This window comes from Equus caballus, chromosome 21 (assembly GCF_041296265.1).
Source record: "Equus caballus isolate H_3958 breed thoroughbred chromosome 21, TB-T2T, whole genome shotgun sequence".
NCBI classification, from domain to species: domain Eukaryota; kingdom Metazoa; phylum Chordata; class Mammalia; order Perissodactyla; family Equidae; genus Equus; species Equus caballus.
This window is the reverse complement of record NC_091704.1, coordinates 33,342,600-33,357,681: the sequence shown is the minus strand read 5'-3', so window position 1 is coordinate 33,357,681 and position 15,082 is coordinate 33,342,600. Positions and strand designations below refer to the sequence as shown.

The following is a 15,082-nucleotide window of genomic DNA, read 5'->3' as shown; positions in this document are numbered from 1 at the left end:
GGTCTGACTAACTCTGAAGTCACTACATGGCTGTTTTCTAAATTGTTTCATGAAGTTAAAAAAAAATTTGAATGTTATGATTTTTTTCTTCTAAATGTATTTGTAATTATTCTTAATCATGTAATCATCAGTCTTTAAGAAATAGTGTCCCCAAGAGTGCCAGATTTGCTGATGGATAGATATTTCATCTTTGAATTGAAGAATAAGTGACACCTACCAAATGGCTTTCTCTTTGCTGGATCATGAATGCTGGTCTGTTCAACTATCATGTTTTATAATGTCAGCATATTTTCTGTGATTGAATTTACTATTTTGTTTTTTTTTGTTTTTTGTTGTTTTGAGGAAGATCAGCCCTGAGCTAACATCTGCTGCCAATCCTCCTCTTTTTGCTGAGGAAGACTGTCCCTGAACTAAGATCCGTGCCCATCTTCCTCTACTTTTTATGTGGGCCTTTTGCCACAGCGTGGCTTGCCAAGCGGTGCCATGTCCGCACCTGAGATCCGAACTGGCGAACCCTGGGCCGCCAAAGCGGAACATGCGCACTTAACCACGGTGCCACCCGGCCAGCCCCAAATTTACTATTTAATTTATTTTAAATACATGATATAAACATAATTCCAGTGGTTTTATGGCAGAAGTTTTAAACCAAAAGATTCCTAAACTGAAGCAAATAAGCAACAAGTTGGAATACTTCAAAGTGAAATGAAGATAAAATACATACTTTTTTTTTTGATGAGGAACATTGGCCCTGAGCTAACTTCTGTGCCAGTCTTCCTCTACTTACTTTGTATGTGGGATGCCTACCACAGCATGGCTTGATGAGTCATGTGTAGGTCTGCGCCTGGGATCTGAACCTGTGAACCCTGGGCTGTGAAGCGGAGCCTGTGAACTTAACGTTGTGCCACCAGGCTGGCCTCGTAGCCATTTTTTTATAAATTAGCTGAGCTATCCAAAATGAAACAGTAGCATTAAAGCTCATGTGAAGCAAATCATCGAGTGACTTTTATACCCTTTCTAAGCTTTGGAGGCATAAGAAAATAAATACTGTTCCCCTCTAGACCAAAAATGTAGCTTTTTAAAAGTGACATCTTGATTTACTTGAAAATAGTAAACTATCAATATGTAACACTTCCAACCTCAAACAGTCAATGTAAAACAGATGTCATACAATTTAAGTTCTTATATGACATTCCCTGGAGGAGTACATGAATAGAGAATTGCTTATGAAGCTCTATCAGTCAGGATACTAAACCCCAAAATATCTGTGGCTTAAAATAACAAAAATTTATTTCTTGTTCGTGCTGCATGTACCTTGTAGGGTAGCCTGGAGCACTACTCCTCCATTTGTCCTTGCTTGGGACCCAGACTGACCACCGTTAATTATTCTGACTGAGGAAAAGAGATAGGCTATTATGCACTGACTTTTAAAGCTTCTGCTAGGTAGCGTCACTTCCTCTCACTTCGTTGGCCAAAGTAAGTCAGTAGCCCACATCTAACTTCAGAGACGGCTGTGAAGTGTTACCTCGCCGTCTGCTTGGAAGGGGCTGGAATACTGGTGTGCAGCTGTATGACTAGCACTCAGGCCTTATGAGGAGCATAGAGAATTGTGCATGGTTGATCAGTAGAATCATTATTTTGCAAAAGATGCTAAGTACCTCTAAATGCTGTAATTGAAGTAAGCGTCTTGATGCTGAAAGGTGAACAAGATAGATAACTGAAAATGTCCAGTACTTACTTGCTTAGAGGAGTCAGCTGGTTTATATGGGCTTGCTTTTCTTTCTGCTTTGTCCTTTACATTTTTGTAAATATATTAAAGAGGATTTGCTCTTATGTGCTTATTTGTGACATAAATCTGTTAGTGAAGAAAAATTCAAAATTATCAGCTATTTTTATGCAGAATGTGTTCAATAATGGTGCTAATGGTCTGAAAATCAGAAGGGTGGTAATTGGTATTAAGTATGGTAACAAAGTATCACTTATTTTGTGTTTACATAGACACGCACTAGAAATTTTTTAAAAGTGTATGATGTTGGAAAATATGCTAATGAGGCAATAGAAATGAATAATCCTCTTGAAGGTCAACAGCTTCAATTTGGTCTTCTAAAAATTTGTGAAGAGATTCGTGATTGCTGTAGGTATATATGACGTACTCCTACATATATACATGCATACATACATGACGAGGCTTTCTCAGGCAAAGTCATAAATCTTCAGTTTTATCAAACTTTTATGTGTGTGTTCCTCTCTGTTGGGGTGTAAATCACTAATTATCAGGAAAATGCAAATAAAAACCAAGCAATACCACAGTTTTCTCACAAGGCGTATTCTTTTTTTTTAAGTGTAAAATTAAATGCACATAAACAAAATTTAACATTTTCATCATTTTTAAGTGTAGTTTAGTGACATTAAGTACATGCATATTGTTGTGCCACCATCACCACCATACATCTCTAGATGTTTTTTCATCTTCCAAAACTGAAACTCTATGACCATTAAACAATAACTCTCTACTCTCCTCTGCCCAAGCCTCTGGCAACCACCATTCTACTTTCTGTCTCTGATTTTCTCTAGGTACTTCATGTGTGGAATCGTACACTCTTTGTCCTTTTGTGACTGGCTTATTTCACTTAGCATTTCTTCAAGGTTCATCCCTGTTGTAGCATGTATCAGAATTTCCTTCCTTTTTAAGGCTGAATAATAATTCAGTATATGTATATACCACATTGTTTTTAATTCATTCATCCATCAGTGGACATGGGTTTCTTCCGTTTTTTGGCTACTGTGAATAATGCTGCTATAAACATTGGTGAACAAATACCTAGTCAAGTCCCTGCTTTCACTTCTTTTGGATATATATCCAGAAGTAGAATTGCTTGATGGTAATTCCATTTTTAATTCTTTTTAGGAATTATCATACTGTTTTGCTTAGTGCCTATATGATTTTACATTCCCACCAGTGGTTCCAGTTTCTCCACATCCTTGCCAACACTTGCACCTTCCTCCCTTCCCCCCACCCTCCCTTCCCCTCCCTCCCTTCCTTCCTTTCCTCCTCTCCCTCCATCCCTCCCTCCCTTCCTTCCTTCTCCATCCTAATGAGTATGATGTGGTATTGCTTGGTTTTTATTTGCATTTTCCTGATAATTAGTGATGTTGAACATCTTTTCATATGCTTATTGGCCATTCATTATCTGCTTTGAGGAAATGTCTATTTGAGTCCTTGGCTCATTTTTGAATTGGATTATTGTTTTGTTGTTGAATTTTAGTAGTTCCCTCTATAATTCTGGACATTAATCCCTTGTCAGATATGTGATTTGCAAATATTTTCTCCAGCCCATTTCTTTTTATCACTGAATTACATTCCATTGTATAGCTCTACCACAATTTATCAATTCACTGATTGAAAGATTTGTTTTTGGCAATTATTAATAAAACTATGATAAATATTCTTGTGCAGATTTTTGTGTGGGCATATGATTTCAGTTAAATTGTGTAAATACCTAGTAGCACAACTGCTGGATTGTATGTTAAGACTATGTTTAGCTTTGCCAGACTGTCTTTCAAAGTGACTGTACCATTTTGCACTCCCAGCAGTATGGATGAGACTTCTTGTTGCTCCACATGCTCACTAGTATTTGGTGTTGTCACTTTTGGGGATTTTTAGCCATTCTAATAGGTGCATAGTGGCATCTCATTGTTGTTTGAATTTTCAATTCCCTAGTGACATATGATGTTGAGCACCTTTTCATATGCTTATTTCTCATCTATATATCTTCTTTGGTGAGGTGTCTAACCAGATCTTTTGCCTACCTTTTAAAGGGCTTGTTTTCTTATTGTTGAATTTTAAGAGGTCTTTGTATATTGTGGAGGCAAGCTCTTTATCAGATACGTGTTTTGCAAATATTTTCTTCTGGTCTGTGCTTGTCTTTTCATTCTCTTAAAGTCTCTTTCACAGAACAGAAGCTTTTAATTTTAATGAAGTCCAGCTCATCCATTTTTTCTTTCATGAATTTTGTGTTTGATGTTGTATCTAAAAACTCAGCACCAAGCCAAGTTCTTCTAGACTTTTCTCTTATGTTATCTTCTAGCAGTATGATAGTTTGCTTTTTTCATTTAGGTGTATGATCCATTTTGAGTTAATTTTGTAAAAAGTGTAAGGTCACTGTGTAGATTCATTTTTTTGCATGTGGATATGTTTCAGTTCCACTTATTGAAAAGATTATCTTTTTTCCATTGGATTGCATTTACTCCTTTCTCAAAGATCAGTTGACTGTATTTCAGTAGTCTCTTTCTGGGCTCTTGATTCTATTTCATTGATCTATTTATCTGTTCTTTTACCAATACCATACTATCTTGATTACTAATATGTGTAGTGAGTCTGAAATCAGTTAGTGTCTGTCCTCTGACTTTGTTATTCTTTTTCAGTGTTATGTTGACTAGTTTGAGTCTTCGTATTTCCATATGCATTTAGAATCAGCTTCTTGATATCCAACAAAATAACTTGCTGGAATTTTGATTTGGATGTGTTGGATCTATAGATCAATCATTTAGGGGAAGAATTGACATCTTAATGATATTGAGTCTTCCTATCTATGAACAGGGAATATTCATTGATGTAGATATTTTGTGATTTGTTTCATCAGAGTTTTCTAGTTTTGCTCATATAGATCTTATACATATTTTGTTAGATTTACCCCTAAATATTTATTTATTTTTTGGTGCTAATGTAAATGGTATTGTGTTTTTAGTATTAAATTCCAGTTATTCATTGCTGGTTATATAGGAAAGCAGTTGACTTTTGTATATTAACGTTGTATCCTGCAAATTGATATTGAATTACTTTTTAGTTCTAGGGGTTTTTTTGTTGCTTCTTTGGGGTTTTTCTCTATAGACAATGATGTCATCTGCAGACCAGGACAGTTTTATATCTTCCTTCCCAATATGCATACTTTGCATCCCATTTTCTTGTCTTATTGCTTTAGCTAGGACTTTCAGTACAATGTTAAACAGGAGTAGCAAGGGGGGCTATCCGTACCTTTTTCCCAGTCTTAGAGGAAGCGTCTAGTTACTAACCATTATGTATGTCAGTTGTAGATTTTATGTGTATGTTCTTTATCCAGTTGTAAAAGTTCCCCTCAATTCCTAGTTTGCTGAGAGTTTTTAGCATGAATAGGTGTTGGATTTTGTCACATGCCTTTTATGTGACAATATGATCATGTGATTTTCTGTTTTAGCCTGGATTAGGTGCTGGATTACGTTAATTGATTTTTGAATACTGAACCAGTCTTGCATACCTGGAGTAAATCCCATTTGGTCATAGTGTATAAATCTTTTTATACATTGTTGGATCTGATGTGCTCATATTTTGTTGAGGATTTTTGCATCTGTAATCGTAAGAGATATTGGTTTGTAGTTTTCCTTTATTTAAATGTCTGTTTATCCAGTTTTGGTATTAAAGTGATGCTGATCTCATAGAATAAATTAGGACATGTTCTCTTGCTTCTATTTTCTGTATGAAATTATAGAGAATTAGTGTCATTTCTTCTTAAGTGGTAGAATTCACCAGGAAACCAATCTGGGCCTGGTGCCTCCTTTTTTGGAAGGTTATTAATTATTGATTCAGTTTCTTTAATAGTTGTAGGCCTATTCAGATAATTTCTCCTTGTATGAGTTTTGATAGTTTGTGTTTTTCAAATAATTAGTCCAATTCATCCAGGTTATCACATTTGTGGGCATGAAGTTGTTCATAGTATTTCTTTATTATTCTTTTAATTTCCATGGTATCAGTAGTGATGACACCTCTTTTGTTTTTGGTATCAGTAATTTGTGGCTTCTCTCTTTCTTGGTTAGCTTGGCTAGAGACTTTTCAATCCTACTGGTCTTTTCAAAGACCAGTTCTTGGTTTTGTTAATTTTTCTTTACCAATTTCTTGTTTACAACTTCATTGACTTCTGCTATAATTTTTATTATTTTTTTCTTCTGTATGCCTTAGGTTTGTATTGCTCTTTTTTCTACAGTTTCCTATGGTGGAAACTTAGATTACTGAATTTAGACTTTTCTTTTTTTCTTCTTTTCTTTCTTTAAAGGTTGGCACCTGAACTAATAACTGTTGCCAATCTTTTTTTTTTTCTTTTTATCCCCAAATCCCCCCAGTACATAGTTGTATATTTTAGTTGTGGGTCCTTCTAGCTGTGGCATGTGGGATACCACCTCAGCATGGCCTGACAAGCAGTGTCATGTCCACGCCCAGGATCCAAACCAGTGAAACCCTTGGCCGCCAAGGGTTCTTTTCTAATATATGTATTCGATGCTATAAATTTCTAAACACTGCATTTACTGCATCCCACAGATTTTGAAAAGTTGTGTTTTCATTTTCATTTAGTTCAAAATATTTGAAAATTTCTCTTGAGACTTCTTTGAGCTGTAAGTTATTTAGAAGTGTGTTGTTTAATCTCCAAATTATTGGGGATTTTCCAGTTTTCTATTAGTGATTTCTAGTTTAATTCCATTTTTGACTGAGAGCGTATGTTGTGTGATTTCTCTTCTTTTAAATTTGTTAAGGGGTCTTTATGGCCTAGAATGTGGCCTATCTTGGTGAATGTTCCATATGAACTTGAGAAGAATTATATTCTGCTGTTGTATTTTGAAGTATTCTGTAAATGTCAGTTAAATCCAGTTTATTGATGGTGCTGTTCAGTTCAGCTATATCCTTACTGATATTCTGCTTGCTGGCACTGTTAGTTACTATTAGAAGAGTGTTGAAGTCTTATCTATTAATAATGAATTTGTCTTTTTCTTCTTGTACTTCTTTCAGTTTTTGCCTCACATAATTTGATATTCTCTTCTTTGGTGTATCCACCTTAAGGATTATTAATGTCTTCTTGGAGAATTGACCCCTTTATCATGATGACATGCCCCTCTTTATTCCTGATAATTTTCCTTGTTCTGAAGTCCACTTTGTTTGAGATTATTATAGCTACTGCTATAAGATTTGATTATTGTTAGTATAGTATATCTTTCTCCATCTCTTTACTTTTAATCTATCTGTGCCTTTGTATTTAAAATGCATTTCTTTTAGGCAACATATAGTTGGATCCTGGATCCTCGTTTTTGTTAACCACTCCGACACATTCTGTCTTCCAGTTGGTGTATTTAGACTATTTGATTTTAAAGTGATTATTGTTGTAGTTGGTATTAATATCTACCATGTTCATATCCTCTGCTCTCCTTCCCTTTTTGGGGTGATTTTTGTCTTGCTTTCTAAAAGTCCTTTGTATATTCTAGATATTAGTCTTTTATCTGGTATGTCTATTGTACTTATTATCTCTGATATTTCCTTTATTTTAATTTAGTTTGTAGCACCTTTTATTGTTCATAAGTTAGTTTTCTTTCACAGTTTGTGGTATTGTGTCTTGATTAAGAAAACTTTTACGCCCAAAAGTTATTTTAAAAACTCTAATACTTTATTCCAGTAATTTACACACACAACACAATGTGTATATATGTGTATGTATTAATCCCTCTGGAGTTCTTTGGTATATGATATAACTATTTTATAAAATGATGCAAACATTTTTTCCATGAAGGGATAGCCAGATGTTTCAGTATCATTTATTGACTAGTTCAGCCTTTTACCACTGATTTGAAGTTGTACTTTTATTATATAATAAATTTAAAGATCTGCATAGTCAATCTTTTTACTCTGATCTGCCCTGTTTATTTGATCTATGTGTGTGTGCTTCTGCTAATACCATGATATTTTAGTTACTGTAGGTCATTAACTGGCAAGGCAAATCCTGCCTTATAGTTGTTTTTCAAAATTTTCTTGTTATTTTTGTGATTTTTTTCTTCCTGTTGAGAATCATGTAATTTTATAAAAATTTGGTTAGAATTATTATTATTATATTTAATTTATAGATTAATAATTGATATCTTCATGGTAAATTTTCTTCCAGCTATTTACAAGACGTGCTAAAGTACAACTCAGTTCCTTCCTTTACGGCATTCCAAACCAGTAGAGTTATTCTTTAGTGGCCAAAACAACTCAATGATTTGACCTTCCTAAATATGAACTTTTCATGTATTAATTGTGTTTTATAATATAATTATCATCACCATGACTTCTATATTTCTTATTCACTTTATTTTCACCTCATTTATATTTATTTTGATAACCTCTTGCTGTAAACTTAGGTATATGTCTTTCTCCTTTACATTTTCCATCATGCCCTCGAGTTTCTTTGTTATCACCCTCTAAAACCTTGCCCACATTCTCCTTATTACTTCTCAGTTCCATTCCTAAGTCTGGTATGTGAGCATAATTACCCTTATCCCTCTTGCACAAATCTTTCCTTAGTTGTTGGATGATTCTCAAAGGATTATTTTAAGTTTTTGGCTTGAGTTGTGTCCAGAGGCACAACTGCTATTAGTTCCTCCTACACGTTCCACCTGGCTCAGAAGAATGGGAAAAAGGACATCTATGAGCAGGAGATTATTAATTTTTTACTGACTTGACCAGTCGAACATTTTAAGATAATATTAAGTACTGTAGGTGAAGATTAGAACTTGATGTCATAAACCTGAATTAGAATCAAAGAACTTGTGAATAGGTTATAGACTGTCTTCACTGTTATTTCCATTGAACTTAATCAAAGCATTTGTAGGATCTTTGCCTTTCTCTGTATGTCTGTGTAGGGACATATGTGCCTTCTCCACAGATTTTCCCCCCAAATTAAAATGATCCCTTGACCCCTCATCTTTATTTTTTCTGTTAACAATTAGTTCTTTGTTGCTTCTGTCTAGTGAGTACAGTATGATGAAGACAGTTTAAATTTTTTCTGTTGAGTCAAGATCTTGAAAAGCTTCAAGGTCATTAACTTGAAGGTGATTTACCCAAATATCAACATATTCTAAGTCTGAGATAATTATTGTGGCATAGAGTATATGTATGTATTGTTATTGGGTTATTTCAGTTAAAACTCTTAGTAATGTTTCCTTTTGGTTTAGTATGGAACTATAAACACTTTCGGATTTAATGTGAATTTGGGTTAATTCAATTTGCAATTTATGGACAACAAACGTAATTGGTTTTAATCAAAAGGCTGAGGATTAATTGATTCCTTAATAATTTCTCTAGAATTAGGAATTCTACTTTGTCTACGAGTCCAGCAGATTATTTCTCGTCCCTTGAAGTTGCTGATTCAGTTTTAATATTTATAAAACCATATTTAGGGGCCAGCTGTGTGGCCAAGTGGTTAAGTTCGTGGGCTCTGCTTTGGTGACCCAGGGTTTCACCAGTTCAGATCCTGGGCACGGACATGACACTGCTCATCAATCATGCTGAGGTGGCGTCCCACACAGCACAACCAGAAGGACCCACAGCTAGAATGTACAACTATGTACCAGGGGGCCATCAGGAGGAGACGAAGGAGGAGAAAAAAAAAAAGATTGGTAAGAGATGTTAGCTCAGGTGCCAATCTTTGAAAATAAAATAAAACCATATTTAATTATTTGTAGGGATGTTTTCATTATCTATAGTTAGGTACAAACTACCCCACTACTCAATTAAGTTGTTTAAAACACAACAGTCATTTGTTTTGCTCACAGATCTGTAATTTGGGCAGGATTTGGCAGGGAAGCTTGTCTCTGCTCCATGTGGTGTCTGCTGGGATGACTTAATGGACTAGAGGATCCATGTCCAACAGCTCACTCACATGGCTGGCAAAGTGATATTGGCTATTGATTCCTCTTCACGGGAGTCTTTCTGTGAGGCAGCTTGGATTTCCTCACAACCTGGTGACTGGATTCCAAGAGTGAATATCCCAAGAAACAATGTTATGAGACAGGAAATGGAAGCTGCTAGTTTTTTAAGGCCTGAGCCTGGAAACATGCATAGCCTCACTTCTGTATTATACTGATCAAGGAGTCACAAGGTTCAGATTCTAGGAACAGGGAACAAAGACCTCTAGCTCTTGGTGGGAAAGAGGAGTGTCCACAGAAATTTGGAGCCAGGTATTCAAACTGCTACAAGAGATATGGGAATTTTACTGTTCGGGGTTGATAAGTTTAATTTGCTTTAAAGGGAGAATTGTGTTAGTGCTTTGTCAGTAATATTATTCTTATTCAGATACTATTTTCCATTGCAAATGATTTCTTTTTATCTTTTCACCATTAAGACTTTTTGAAGAGTATATTTTGAAGTATAAAAACAGTATTTGCAAGATATATATGAAGAAAACTCCAAAACTCTGATGAAAGAAATCAGAGAGACAGGGCTGGCCCCATGGCCTAGTGGTTGAGTTCAGCGTGCTCTGCTTCAGTGGCCCAGGTTTTGTGGGTTCAGATCCTGGGCGCGGGCCTGTACCTGCAGGCTTACACACCATGCTGTGGCAGCAACCCACACGTGAAATAGAGGAAGATTGGCACAGGTGTTAACTTAGGACTAATTTTCCTCAAGCAGAAAAAGAGAAAGACTGACAACAGATGTCGGCTCAGGGCTAATCTTTCATAGCAAAATAAATACATAAATAAAAAGAAATCAGAGACGATCCTAATAAATATACATGGATAGGACTCCATATTGTTAAGATGTCAGTTCTTCCTGACTTGATCTATAGATTCAGCATAATCTGCTCAGCTCACCCCGCCATTTTGCTCCGCCCCTTCCGATTCAGCATAATCTGAATCAAAACCTCAGCAAGCTACTTCATAGCTATCAAGAAACTGCTCCTAGGGGCCGGCTGTGTGGCCGAGTGGTTAAGTTCGCACACTCTGCTTCGGTGGCTCAGGGTTTCACTGGTTGAGATCCTGGGCGCAGACATGGCAGCTCTTGTCAGGTCACACTGAGGTGGCGTCCCACATGCCACAACTAGGACTCATAACTAAAATACACAACTATGTACTGGGGGGATTTGGGGAGGAATAAAAAAGAAATTGATTCTAAGTTTATATAGAAAGGCAAAAGACCGAAAATTCAATATAATACTGGAGAAGAATGACAAAGTCAGCAGACTAACATTAACTGACTTCAAGATTTAGTACACAGCTACAGTAATCAAGACAGTGTGGAATTGGCAAAGGAATAGATAAATAGATCAATGGACAGAATCAATAGCCCAGAAATAGATCACTGAAATATAGTCAACCGATCTTTGAGAAAAGAGCAAAGGTAATCCAATGGAGAAAAGATAATCTTTTCAATAAGTGGAAGTGGAACATATCCACGTGCAAAAAAACGAATCCGTACATTGACCTTACACTTTTCACAAAAATTAACATAAGAACAAATCTAGGTAGCTTGGTTTGGTGCTGAGTTTTTAGATACAACATCATAAGCACAATCCATGAAAGAAAAGAATAGGTAAGTTGGACTTCATTAAAATTAAAAGCTTCTGCTCTGTGAAAGAGACTTTAAGAGAATGAAAGACAAGCACAAAACGGAAGAAAATATTTCCAAAACACATATCTGATAAAGAGCTTGCCTCCACAATATACAAAGAACTCTTAAAATTCAACAAGAAAACAAACAACCCAATTAAAAAATAGGCAAAATATCTCAACAGACGCCTCATGAAAGAAGATATATAGATGGCAAATAAGCTTCTGAAAAGGTGCCTCAACATCCTATGACATTAGAAAATTGAAAACCAGCGAGATGCCACTACACACCTGTTAAAATAGGTAAAATCGAAAACACTGACAACACCAAGCACTGGCAAGAACAAGGACAGGAAGTCTCATTCATTGCTGGTGGGAATGTACCATGGTACAGCCACTTTGGAAGACAGTTTGGCAGTTTCTTACAAGCTAAACATAGTCTTAACATATAATCCAGCAATTGGTCCCTACATATTGACCCAAATGAGTTTCAAACTTAGACCCCCACAGAAACTTGCAAATGAATTAGGAGAAACAACCCAAATGTTCATCAGTAGATGAGTGGATAAACAAATGTGGTGTATATACATGTTTTTGAAGGATGTACCTCCTTAGGTTTTTAAAGGAAAACAGATTATGAGTTGAGTAATTATGATACAGCATTTCCATAGGGAATTATTAAAACAAACTAGAACTATACTCAGTTCCACTTTTAGCATCACATAGACTCATCACTAAAAGAAACTTTAGAGTAATAAATCCTCATTTTACAGATTTACAGAGAATGAAATTGAGATGCAGAGAGGTTAAGTGATTTGTCCATAGACACAACTAGTAAGTAGTAAAACCAGAGTTGGAAATAAGATCTCTTGATATCCATTTCCAGGATATATCATTTTCTTACCAGGAAGCTTATAAAGAAAAACTAAATATAATAAATGATTTTTACACTCTAATAGTGATAATTGACGATAACAGTCACAGCCCTCAGAGTTTATCCTTTGGGCTCAGAATTAAGGTTGACACTTGAGAAACCTGGAAATATGAACAGGCCAGTTAACAAAACAAATGGGTAGCCAGAAAGGCAAGCTCACGAGGCAAATAAAATTTCTAAGTTTCTTGAAAATGGTTGCTAAATAGCAAAGTAAAATTAGCATTTACTTGCTGATGATTACATATTAGTCATTTCTCCATGTACACTTAACTTCCTAGTGTTAGACGTTGTCCAGTAAAATATGATTATTATTTTGGTAATTGTTACTTTCGGCTATTGTGAATAACCCTGCTATGTACTTTGGTGTGCAAGTATATATTCGAGTCCCTTCTTTCAGTTCTTTTGGGTATATACCCAGAAGTTAAATCACTGGGTCATATGTTAAGTCTATGTTTACTTTTTTAGGAAGTGCCATACCGTTTTCCACAGCGACTGCATGATTTTACATTCCCACCAACAGTGCACAAGGGTTCCAATCTCTCCATATCCCACCAAGACTTGTTTTTTTGATAACCATCCTGTTGGGTATGAAGTGGTATCTCACCGTAGTTTTGATTTCCATTTCCCTAATGACTAGTAATGTTGAGCATCTCTTCATGTGCTTATTGTCTATTTGTAGATCTTTGGATAAATGCCCATTCAAGTCCTTTTCTCATTTTTAATTTGGTAGTTTGTTTTTTGTTGTGTGACGCCCTCTTTTGAAACTTAAGAATTATCCATAGGGGCCAGCCTGGTGGCGCAGCCGTTAAGTGCGCACGTTCCGCTTCGACGGCCTGGGGTTCGCCCAGTAAAAGTTGTAGAATTTAATTATTTAATTAACAAATAAAAAGTTTCTTCACTTTAATTTCAAAACAAAAGTAGTTTAAATAGGAAGGATTTGTATGATCATTTTAACTAATGTTATGAGTTTAGTCCTATATCCCATTCACAGAATTGAAGAAAGTCTGAATAGTTAAAAGAGAAATATTAAGTCAAAAATAAAATGGGCACAGAATCTAGCTCTTTTATATTAGCATTGTCCTATCCTCACCCCCCAAAAATTACTTAAAGCTAACAGATGTCTTATTTCATGTACACATTGTAGTTTACAGTAATGGATGCCATAGCTATCACTGATTGTGACAATTAAGCATTTTAAAGTTTTCCAAAACATTAAGCCATCTTATGGAGATTTCTCTTTTGAAAGTAAGTTAGTATATACAGTTATGACTCAAATTTATAAACCAAATGAATATATAGTGTTCAGTTCTTTTTTAAATGCAATATAATCACCATAATTTTATTGTAACATAATCACTAATAATTGATGCAAAACTTCATGCCAGAGGTTCAACTTTCAATAGCTATGGTGTACACAGCTTTAGAGAAAATCTACTTACTAATATAATTTAAAGATAACTCATAATACAAAAGGCTCTTCTGCTTTATGAAAATGTTTTTAGAAATATCTATGTCAATTATTTCCCAAAATTAATATAATTCTTTACCACTGTAAATACCCTGCTCAGAAACGTATCTACACAAAATACATCTACATGGAAGTTATTCTAAATCATTTATACAAACCGTTAAAATACACATTCTGGTTTTTATAATATTAAAGCATAATTAATCACCTTTTAAAATCTATTTCCTCTGGAAATCATTAAGACCAACAACATGACACTAAAAACGTCTTGAATACTTTTAACCAAATCCAAATATTACAGGAAAAAATTAGGCAATGATAAAGAAACTAAGAGAACTTGAAATATTAGAAAATCTAGCTACATTTTAAGAAAATGAAGTTTCTCTAACAGGTATTAGATCAAAATAGTGCAAATTATTAGATATATTAAAACTCCACAATCCATGAACTATGCAATTTTGGACTGCACAGTAGATTCGATTTAAACAATATTCTCTTAAATTGTGTAATAAAATCTTATAGTAGGGGCCGGCCCAGTGGCGCAGCGGTTAAGTTCGCACGTTCCGCTTCTCGGCGGCCCGGGGTTCGCTGCTTCGGATCCCGGGTGCGGACATGGCACTGCTTGGCAGCCATGCTGTGGTAGGCGTCCCACGTATAAAGTAGAGGAAGATGGGCACAGATGTGAGCTCAGGGTCAGCCTTCCTCAGCAAAAAGAGGAGGATTGGCAGTAGTTAGCTCAGGGCTAATCTTCCTCCAAAAAAAAAAAAAAAAAAAAAATCTTAAAGTACATTAGTCATAACACAAGGTAAATTTTTAAATTTTTAAAACATATATGCTTCAGAGATATATTTTAGTAATTTTAGTTAATTTCCAATTAATCAGAAGAATTAAGTTATATATCATTTTCTGTAAACAGATAATTTTTATAAACCAATACACAAACAACACATAATCTCATATTTTTATCAGGCTATATATAAAAGGCAGCACAATAAAAAAAAAGACAAAAGATGTTAAGTAAAATAATCCTACCAGAAAGAGTTAAAAATCACAAAATTTTTTGTCAGAAAAAACTTTTGATAGGCTAGATTGCAAAGAGATCATAAAAAAGAATTTTTATTTATTATTTGAAACAATATATTCATATAATTTATTTCAGAAAAATTTAAGTAAAAAGGACACATAATACACGTGTATGTATATGTATACGTATGTGTGTGTGTGTGTGTGTGCAGGTTATATTAGGTCATGTGCTAAGTAACTATTCCTCAAACATGGAGAGAGAAATTATTTAAAAAATCAAATCT

At 35.0% G+C, this 15,082-nt stretch overlaps 1 protein-coding gene across 3 annotated transcripts in view; it reads left to right on the top strand.

Moving 5' to 3' along the window:
- Positions 1 to 15,082, top strand: part of NDUFS4 (NADH:ubiquinone oxidoreductase subunit S4) — a 99,921-nt gene that overhangs the window by 27,314 nt on the left and 57,525 nt on the right. The window lies entirely within an intron of this gene.